This window comes from Cryptomeria japonica, chromosome 2, assembly GCF_030272615.1.
Source record: "Cryptomeria japonica chromosome 2, Sugi_1.0, whole genome shotgun sequence".
In the NCBI taxonomy this organism is placed as follows: Eukaryota; Viridiplantae; Streptophyta; class Pinopsida; order Cupressales; family Cupressaceae; genus Cryptomeria; species Cryptomeria japonica.
In genome coordinates, this window is record NC_081406.1 from 300,021,075 (window position 1) to 300,031,480 (window position 10,406).

The 10,406-nt window shown below is 37.2% G+C and overlaps 1 long non-coding RNA gene across 1 annotated transcript; it reads right to left on the reverse strand.

Moving 5' to 3' along the window:
• Window positions 1-7,298: 7,298 nt before the first annotated feature.
• On the reverse strand, window positions 7,299-9,024 carry LOC131075341 (uncharacterized). The gene is made up of 2 exons (XR_009113183.2): window positions 8,555-9,024; window positions 7,299-7,568 (listed from the first exon to the last, which is right to left on the reverse strand). It is a non-coding gene; the product is annotated as an uncharacterized LOC131075341 (long non-coding RNA).
• Window positions 9,025-10,406: the final 1,382 nt, after the last annotated feature.

Below are 10,406 nucleotides of genomic sequence, written 5' to 3' on the forward strand. Positions count from 1 at the left end.
GAACAAGAGTGCAAGGTTGATGATAGACCGATTAAGGGTTTAACTGACAGGGTTAGTAAATCGACAGAAGAACCCGGTAATGGAGTTGATCGATGATCCTATCCATACCGACACAGATGATCCAGGAAAGGTGGATGCCGACACAAAGGCCACGTGGAGGTGAACTAGCATGCATGCATAGGTTGGCATGTTGAGTTGGTGAAGTATCAGGCGATGAGGTAGATGGTGACAAGTCGACATTTGTTTCGACTGCAAGATTCACGGGATGCACTGCAGAGGTTTGCGGCTCGAGGTCAGGAGGACAACATAGATCCAACTCAGTTTGATTGAGGAAATCAAGGAGAAGGAAACCGCAAAACCATTCTTGGTGATTGACCAAGAAATTTGCTGACAAGTTAAAAGAAGATTGCCAAAGATAGAAGGTGTGATCAGGAAGGCACGACAATGGCGGGATTGATTGATGAGTCACAGTTCATCAATCCAGGTGATCAGATCGGATGAAATCCGATTGGATTTGGTTTGCCTCGGGGTCGAAGAAGAAACCCTAACCGCCTGAAGTTTGAATTGGTTTTTGGCGGGAAAACCAGTTTATAAATATGCAAGCCAAAATCGATGAAGGTTGCTGTTGGATGAGAGAGTATTGTTGCATGTGAGAAGAAATCATTTAAGAGCTCATCAAGAAGAAGGAGAGACTGAGTGTGAGGAAGAACAGGGTTGAAGTGTTCAACCGGTATCAGTGAAGCTACCGACAGTCAACCATTGAGTCTGATAGAGGAGTGAACCGACAAAGGTCAAATCGACAGAGAAGAAGTGCAGAAGACTGCAGAGAAGGCATGCATAGAACTAGCAGAGTGTAGCACCGGTGGAGAGCAGCGGTGTAGTAGAGAGAAGAGAGAACCGGTAAAGTGCAAAACCAGAAGAGAAAGAGAAGAGGCTGAACCGGCAAGAGTGCAGCAGAGAGTAAGGTCGCAGCAGTGTGAGGATTAGCAGAGAACCGACAGTGAACTGGATAGAAGATCTAACAAAGAGATTTGTAGAAGAGTTACAAAATCCATGTGTAACAAGGCTATTAACTTGTAAATGATTATGTTTTATAATCACTGAGTTGGAGCTCGGTGCAGGGGTTGTAGCTCCTTGGGTTGGTGCCCTAAATTAGGGGTTGGTGCTCCTTGGGTTCCTTAAATCAGGGGTTGGTGCCCTAAACATTGTAATCAAATATTCATTGTGAGGCTGGATTGGAGCAGTAGACTCCAGCAGCATTTCTCACTGAGGTTTTTCCCATCTTGGGTTTTCCTCGTATATGCTGGTGTTATGTGATGTCCCCTTTATGTGTGAGTGCATTGAGTAATCTCTCCTTAGCATACCGGTAGGTTATCTTAGCTTTTGTATGTTAACCGGTATACTCAGATAGGATAGTTGAAAGGAAAAGTTTGAGAACCACTGATTCACCCCCCTCTCAGTGGTACATTGTGTCTAACATATTTCCCCAAAGTATCTTATGTTTTATTTGCCAAAGGGATACAAAAATTATCCAAAATGTAGTGTTTAAAGAAGGAGATGCTTTATTTGATTGGTGAAGTGGGATACACCCTTTTTCTTCTTTTTTGGCTGAAGGTTGATGGAAAAATAATTGGGCTTTGGGCGTACCCTTAGGCCTTGGTGCTTTGAACCTAGGTCTGCTAGACCAATGGCCCCATGGACAATTATGCTACATCTCTTAGCTTTGTTTTCACTTTCATATGTGTTCTCAGATGACCATTCTATGGATGCAAAATGCAAATTAATAACTACAAACTCAGATTTATAAGATGCAGGATAAAACAAACAATAAACACATAACATTGGATTTTTGTGGCTCACCAATTCGGCTACATCAACTGGAAAAGCAGGGGAAATCTCTTTATTATCTCTGTTCTCTGGTTACATGTACAACTCATATGCATCAACAATATATTACTTCATACATATCCACAATGTTTATTTGTATATGGAAGACTCCACAAAGAATGCCAAAAGATTTTGGGTAGAGGGAACAAACAAATAAGTCCAAGAGGTCATTGGAGTTCACTATCCAACAATTTCTCACTTGAAGTCCAACCATTGCTGCTACAAAGGTCACTCAGAGATGTTTCCCTACTTTTCCAGGCTTATTGTCAAATCTTGACAATGCTAGGAGAAGCCCTGCAAAACTTGAGCTTCGTCCTTTGAGACTAGCTTTGTCAATGCATCAGCTGGATTCACCTTTGTATGTACCTTTTCAACTTTCAGTTTGCCCTTTTCAACAACACTCCGGATGAAGTGATACCTCAGCTCAATATGCTTTGTTTGATCGTGAAACGTTGCATTCTTGGCCAAAGGAATAGTGCTGTTGCTATCACAAAAAAGAGTAAAAACATGTTGTTTGCATCCAAACTCACCAAATAAACATTGCAACCATATCTTTTCCTTAGCACCTTCAGTGAGAGCAATGCATTCAGCTTCGGTAATTGAGAGTGCAACCACTTGTTGCAATCTAGAAACCCAACTGATCGCTTCTCCAGCAAATGTATTGAATTAATGTATGGGCTGATTAATGTATTGAATTCATTTAGATGGTTTGACATGTTACCTCCTTCCTTCATCTTTAAATTGTACAACTTCATGAGGAAAACCTTGTTTGAGGCGGAAACCATCTCATACATATCAGACAACAAATCCCAAAATCCTTTTGCTGTTTTCTCAGTTGCAACATTAAATAACACGTTACTGGATAAAGAGAGGATGATTGTTGCTCTTGCTTTCTTATACATTTTTTTCCCACTCTTTGTCAGCCATTATAGTTGGCTTCTTGGCTTCTTGGCTTTGCCTTCCAGCGTAATAGAGAGGTCTCTCTGAATCAACAATGCCTCTATTTGCAACTTCCACATCCCAAGTTCTCCATTTACCTGTCTCTTCCATCTTCCTGGAAATTCTTCACAATTTTCTGACTCTGCTTCTGATTAAGCTTTGATACCAATTGGTGATGCAAAGTGCAGATAAATAACTACAAAATCAGATTTATAAGATGCAAGATAAAACAAACAATAAACACACACAACACCAGATTTATGTGGTTCACCATTTGGCTACATCCATGGGAAAAGCAGGGGAAACCTCTTTATTATCTCTGTTCTCTGGTTACATGTACAGCAGCTCATATGCATCAGCAATATATTACTTTTTACGTTATCTACAATGTTTATTTGTATAGGGAAGACTCCACAGAGAATGCCAAAAGATTTTGGATGGAGGGAAACAAACAAAGAAGTCCAAGAGGCTGCACCCGTTGGACTTAACTATCCAACACATTCATCAATTACTTGCTTCTACGGCTGAACTTTTGCATTTGAGTTAGCTTTTGCTGGCATAGCTTCTTCGTTATCACATGTATTTTAAAATTCGGTGTTTGTATAAAAACATGGATTCTTTTGTTAATCTTCTTCATGACTTTCCTACACATGGAGTCGCCTTCTCTTTGAATTCCTTGTCTTTAACTTTTTGGAAATTGTCCACTGACTGAATTTATTTTGTAATTAAACAAAAAATTGATTTTGTGCACCTCTTTAGACAATCAGTTCCATATAAGCAGACTGTCTTGCTAGAAATATTATTTTGTTATACTCAAAAGCCCTGCAATTACATGCAAGTACAACGCATACACATGCTAACGATAGATTTAACGATATATTATCACACAAGAATAATTTCCTTAAGAATGTTTTTGCCCAGATCCATCTAATGCCTATTCAGGCACATGTAAGTTCGCTTTTTTTTTGGCTCACTGATATTACTGCAACTGAAATACGTTTTCCAAAGTATTTCCAATCAGCTTAAGGACCTTCCCCCCAAAAAGTCAGATTTGGAAGTTTTACCCATATTTGGGTTGTACAAGGGTTATTCGATCAAACTCTGGAAGTTAAAACTTTGTGGACAGAGAGCAACATATCCCTGAACCACAACCTCTTCGAAGTTTTTTATATTGTTATCATAAAAATGAAACTCGACAACAGGGAAAACACAAGAAATAAGTTATAGACAGTTCTCCAGGAATAATTTTTTAATTTCTATGGACTAGTTTGTCTGTCAGAATTCATTGAATTTGTAGCAGCAAATACCAAATGAGGGCAGCAGTTATTTAACGAGGTTTAAAGTTTGTCCATGCAAAGCATCGCTGGAGTGGCACTATGATGGATTCTATGAGACACAAGGATCATCAATGTGGCACAGGATGAATATTTGTTACCACATAAAGGAATTCTAGATGTAAAAGATTATTATGTGCAGCTCCAAATAGGTTCATTGAAATGATTTCTAGCAGGGCGTATGGCCCCTGGCCCTGTCGTCTAATACATCTCTGAAAGTATTCATAGTTGTTTTTCATGATTTATTTAAAATACATGTGAGACAGCAACATAGCTCTTAGGTTCTCCAGCAGCAGTCCTGTGAGATGCACATAATTAGACTATTTAGATAAACTTTTTGTAAGAACACGTTCTTGAACAAGGCACTGGAAGTTGTGCTTTGGTACAGGTTCTTTAGGTATTGATAGCTGTGATTCCTTAACTCAGGAGTACTGGTGTTTTTGAAGCTTGAGGTATTCCCGCTAAATTAAAACTTCAAAATTTCAGAATATTTTAAAGCCCCTACACACCCTTACCATACTTTTCATGCTCATTCATCAGCCTGTTAAAATCTGGGAAAAAGGCTTGGATATCTGAAACATTTGAAAAATGCATTTGAGTTATTTGTATGTTTTTTCATTTCTTTCCGTTTTCCTCCACTTATTTGTTGCATTTGTTTATTCTTATATGCAATTCTCCACCAACAAGAGGTACTTGTTGATAATCATTCTGCCAGGAGAGCTCAAGTCAAAGCCCATTTTCACTGGTTTAAAATTAGGGACTGAGTTTCTAAGGATTTTTTTCAGGCTTTGAGACCTTGTCAAACTTCTCAAACTATCAAGGTTATTAAAGGAGGACAAAAAAACTTTTAACAAAGCTTCTTGCCATTACTTAGGTATCTGTCTATCATTTTGAGTAGATTCTCAAAGATCAGGATTCAACGCTCGAGCAAGTTAATGCCCTTCAACAATGCATCTGATCCTCGTTAAATCATCTCTTATCATAGAGCCCTCTTTGAGAATCTTCTTACCTTGGCAGAGCTGTGCAAGGCAGTGTTCTCCATGGTAAATGACAAAGCCCCTTGATGTGATAAACTTCCTTGTGAATTCTTTAAAGCCCTACGGGGTATGTGTCATAAACCGATCCTAATATCATTACTAAATTCAATATTGATACAATGTAATTTAATATTAATTACAATATTTACAATATTAATGAAATTCAGTAGTTTTAACAATTGATTTAATTTAGTACTTAATCGATTAATACTAAGGTTTAATTTAATATCTAACATTAATGAAATTAAATGTTTTCAATACTAATCGCAATGTAGTCTTGACTCACTAATACCGATTCATTAAGAAATCGGTTATCATAAGGGTTGCACTCTTTGGTCTTCTCCAACCCACCCATACGTGGGGGATAAATAATATCGGCCTACAGCCTGGAAAGGTTAAGAAAGAAAAAAGAAGGAATAGAATCTGACGGAAGAGACCAGGAAATAGGAAGCCGTGAAAACAGCACACAGGCACCTACAAGGGATCGTGGGATTAAAGAACCATACAGCAAGCAAATACTGAAAAGATAACGCTGCCAGATCAGACTAAAGATAAAATACTAGGGTCTTCCAGGACCCAGCAAACAAGGGCAATTGGTATGCATCTCTATGATCAAACTCTGTGTAAATATTGTAATTAAGTTTCTGCATACAATCTATACACATTTTCTGATTACTTGGATCCACGTTCTGCATATTCACACTAAATTAATATTCTGGAAAAATACATTATGTCTTCACCAATTCAATGAACCCGAATCACATATGTTAGATGTTACGGGTATAATAGAAGAGGGAGAGTTCACAGGTAGGAGAATGGTGATGGGGTTATGTCCCAGGCACGCCACCTCATGGTTTAAGACCGGGGGTCCCATGAGGCCAAGGGGGTACAAGGGTTCTGCTCTTGGGCCTGTAGAGTATAGACTTCCTGGGCACCTTACTGTGACAACACTCCCTCCTCTGTCATACTGAATAGAGGTATAAAAAGGGGAACACAAGAATAGGAGATGAAAAGTGGAGGGTAATGGTGATAGGACACTCTACTGGGCAAGCCACCTCATCAATGGCGGACGCGTCTATTCTGGCTTCAAAATGGTAGTACGGATTGACTAACACGTGTGCTAGTTGTGTGTTTTATACTATTTTGACATCAGAATAGCCGCGGCCATCAATGGCAAGGGTCATGTGGGGTCAAGAGGGATTCAGCTGCTCTTGAGCCTAATTGGAGGGGTCTCTTAGACACCACGCTTGCTCATCCTATCCTATGTTCATTTCATTGTTAAGTTTCAGAGTTAACTCATATCAGATTCTGTCATAACTTTATTTGTAACACTGAATACATAAATTTATATACATTCCATTATCTCTAACTTGCTTCAGCTCTCCATTCTGAGTTTCCAGGTATTCCTCAACCCTCTTCACCTCTTTTTAAAGCATTTAACTGGTATTTATTTAATGGCACTGTGAAACTATTATTTAGTGTTATTTTTATAAATATAAGCGCTGATTTTACTAGTCTAATCTCTAAATAATAATTAGTATCATTGCTTTACATAATTTTGGAAAAATTAATGAATCTCTCTTTCACACTCAGTTACGACTGTGACTTTGGGCAATTTTCGAGGATGGGACATTCCAATATGGTTGGCAATGATTTGTATAGAATCTACCTATAAGCTTATAATTTAAATTCCTTTAGTAATATTATCGGTTATATATAATTCATACACAAGGCTAGAGATTGAAAAGATGTTTACAATTGGTGGTCAATTACCTTGCTCAATATCTCTAATAAAATTAATGCAAAAGGCTCTTGCTCTCAAACCATGCCATCTATTTCCTATGATTATTCAATTAGAGAAAACTGGTTTCATTAAATTCAGGTATATACTTGATATATAAGGATCCGCTAGTCCTAATCTAATTAAACGATCATAATTAAATCCTAATTAAAGTGTAACATACATTTATGAATATAAATTTTCATTAATATAAATGCAAAACCCATAGTTAGTGTGCATATTATTAGAATAAATTTATCAAACTTAAGATAACATCATCGAAACCATCCACCCTAAGCATTAAGCATTCACAAATTGAAATGATAGAAAATTGTTATTTTCCTTACTTTTTTTGTTAGTTACATTTTACATAGCGACTTCCTATCATATTTACATCAATAGACCTTATAGGTCATATACATGTAACTCATATAACTTACTCATGAGACCATAACTGGTCATTTACAATAATGATACCATACAATATACATTAGTCCATAAGACTTTACAATGTCATAAAAATGACCCAGGCATTTTATCCGTCCAACCAAATGAAGCTTTTGTTTTTGGTGTTCTTGTCGAGCTCCCATCCTTCATGATAGAGTTTCCTAGCAAATCAGAACCAACTATCGGGAATGGAACCTATGCATGCATGTAGTATCTAACAACTAAACTCTTGAACTTAGCTACATGTGTTATGACAAGGAGAAAATCAATTAAGTTATTTGACCAAATTTAACTCTTTTGGTGTAGGTAGAAACACCCTTCCCTGGTTTAACCCATAACAAGCACATCTTTACTAATACATCCTTCATAGACAGTAAAATTACCCTCCCAAATTAGTTTTAAAATTTTCACATTAAATATTAGATTCATTTATGGATTTCATTCATTATTAATATTACTAATAAATCTCGACCAGTTAGTTGTGATTAAAAATCAAATCTCGAAAATAATGACCAAGTAAAATATATGTTAGATAAAAAACAAATCGATTGCTAGCCTCATTGATTTGGAAAGGGGGTCATGGTCGATGCTACATGAGATGAATTAAGAAAGAAAAATCTACAAGGGAGATATAGGGCGGGGGTGCGATTTTACCCAAATGGGTATCGACTATGTCTGTCAACAGAATTTTGCTAGCAAACAAACTTAATTGAGTCCATTATAAATGTAAAAACGATTTGAAGGAGATAGGGACATTGGTGCTAAGTATTCGCAAGCAAAAATTAACAATTTTGCCCGTGTTAGCGATACAAGGAGGGAAATCGACTTTGCTCACAATAAAATGATTTGTTTTCTGTATTCAACTCAGATCCAAGGCGATTTATACGAGAGCTAAACTCAATAGAATATGGCAGGAATGATACTCTATACCACATAGGAGTCCAGGTCAACGTAGGTTAAATGGAATAAAGAGCATCTACAAGAACATTATGCTACATAGAGTCAACTGGCTAAATATGGAAGAAGAGAACATTAAAGTAAAACTTCAGCAATTAAAAAAAAAAATGCTTAATGTATATGCCACGTTCCAAGAAAATATGCAAGATCAATGCAAAGGAAACAAATAATACCAGAAATAAACTCTACAAAGTCGATGGTGAGGAGAGGAGAGGAGAGGAGAGGCGGCTCTCCTTGCAGGCAAATTTGATCTCCCCAAGTCGCCTATGTAGGTCGATAGAATTGCAAAGGTGGAAATGGAGAGAGGAGGGAGAGTGCAATCTGCTCACCTGGAGTTGACAGGAGGAAGACTCAGCAATAACGTGATGAGGAGTGGTGGAGAGAGGCGCGCCTCCTCCAATTTGACTGGCTTAATCTCCTTATCCTTTCTCACGAAGATCAATCTCCTAAAGTACCTTTGCAGTCCAATAGATACGTAGGGAATGAATGGGGAGGGGTGCGATTTGAAAGAAGCCTCCAATATATCGATTTCCAATCTCTTTTTGCCTATCAAAAATTGGTATCTCAGATTTGTTTAAAACTTCCCTTGGCTAAGAAAATCGATCCAGAGTGTGTGGATCTAGACTTATGAAAGTAATGATGAAAGGAGAGTTGAAGTGGCGATAATTGGATTGGAAAAACCAGTTATGGGAGAGAAATGAATGCAAAACTTATGCAAATCAAGAGTTGGATTGGAGTCACATGGAGTTGGACTCTTTGTTCAAATTTTATCTCGTGTTAATTTCAAAACATGCTTAAATTTAAATTAATAATTTAATTTTAAAAAATCATAAATTTGAATTTAATTAATATTATAATTTATTTATAAACTTTTCATTTATTTATAACCTTTTAATTGGTTTTTTACTTTTAAATTAATTAATTTAATTATTATAATTATTAATGTGTGGGTATGCACATGTTTGCATTTCGTGAGTTGATGTTGACGAGCTAGGAGACCCCTCTTTGGTCATATGTCCGCCTTCAATAGTCGACCTTGCATCCACTTCACACTTGACGAAATTGTCAGATCATAATATAAAAATTCGTCAACATCATCACAAAATTAACATATATATTAAAAATGTTATTAAATATCATCAACATCACATTAAAATAATGTCATCAAGCACATTTATTAGTATCGTAACATCAATGTCATCAATAATATCAGTATCTAGCAAAATAAAAAAATCTAAAACTTATTAGCCTAAAACTGGTCTGTGACATTGATGCAGGAGCATCCCTGATTCTTGGCAATCTTGCATCAACCAAAAATATTTCTTTTTGTTTTCCTTTTTTTGTTTTGTAGTTTCAGTATTTCTTTCTATATTTCTCGGATATGACTCACCGGAACCTGTGGAGTTAATTTTGTTTGAAGACTTGATCTTCCTTATTCCCAAACCGTGGAACATTTGGATGATTTTTCGGCAAGTTATCGCTATTGGTTTCCGTGACAGTTTTCTGTTACCGGTTGCCTGGGCCTATTTACATTAGTGGTCTATCGGATCTCTTTCGTAGCTTGCGAAGCCCTTGGCATTGATTCTAATGTTCCTTGGCGTGTGGCCAACCTTCCCTTTGACTCTCACTTCATCATTTGGATTTTCCAGAGGAATTTCTTTGGCGGAGGTCAACCTTGTTGGTTTTACACGTTAGGTCTTGTTCTGCAGGTTTTGATCCCTTTTGGGACCAACTAGATCCCCTTGGATTGTATAAATAATTGTAATCGAGCATTAGAATAGAGATCAGTGAAGATATAGAACATAGAAGATAGATCTTGAGCTTTGAGGTCCCAATTGTGACCTATTCTGTATTTTGAGCATATTTAGCAAGCCTGTGAGCCGGTTTCTGTAACCCAGTTGTTACTGGTTGGTTGTAATCAGTTTTCATGATATAATTCAATTTGCTATGCATTGCCTCCATCATATCCTTGTGTTTCCATTGTCTTTACTCTTGTTGACTGGTCTAGACTGATCTCTTTAAGGT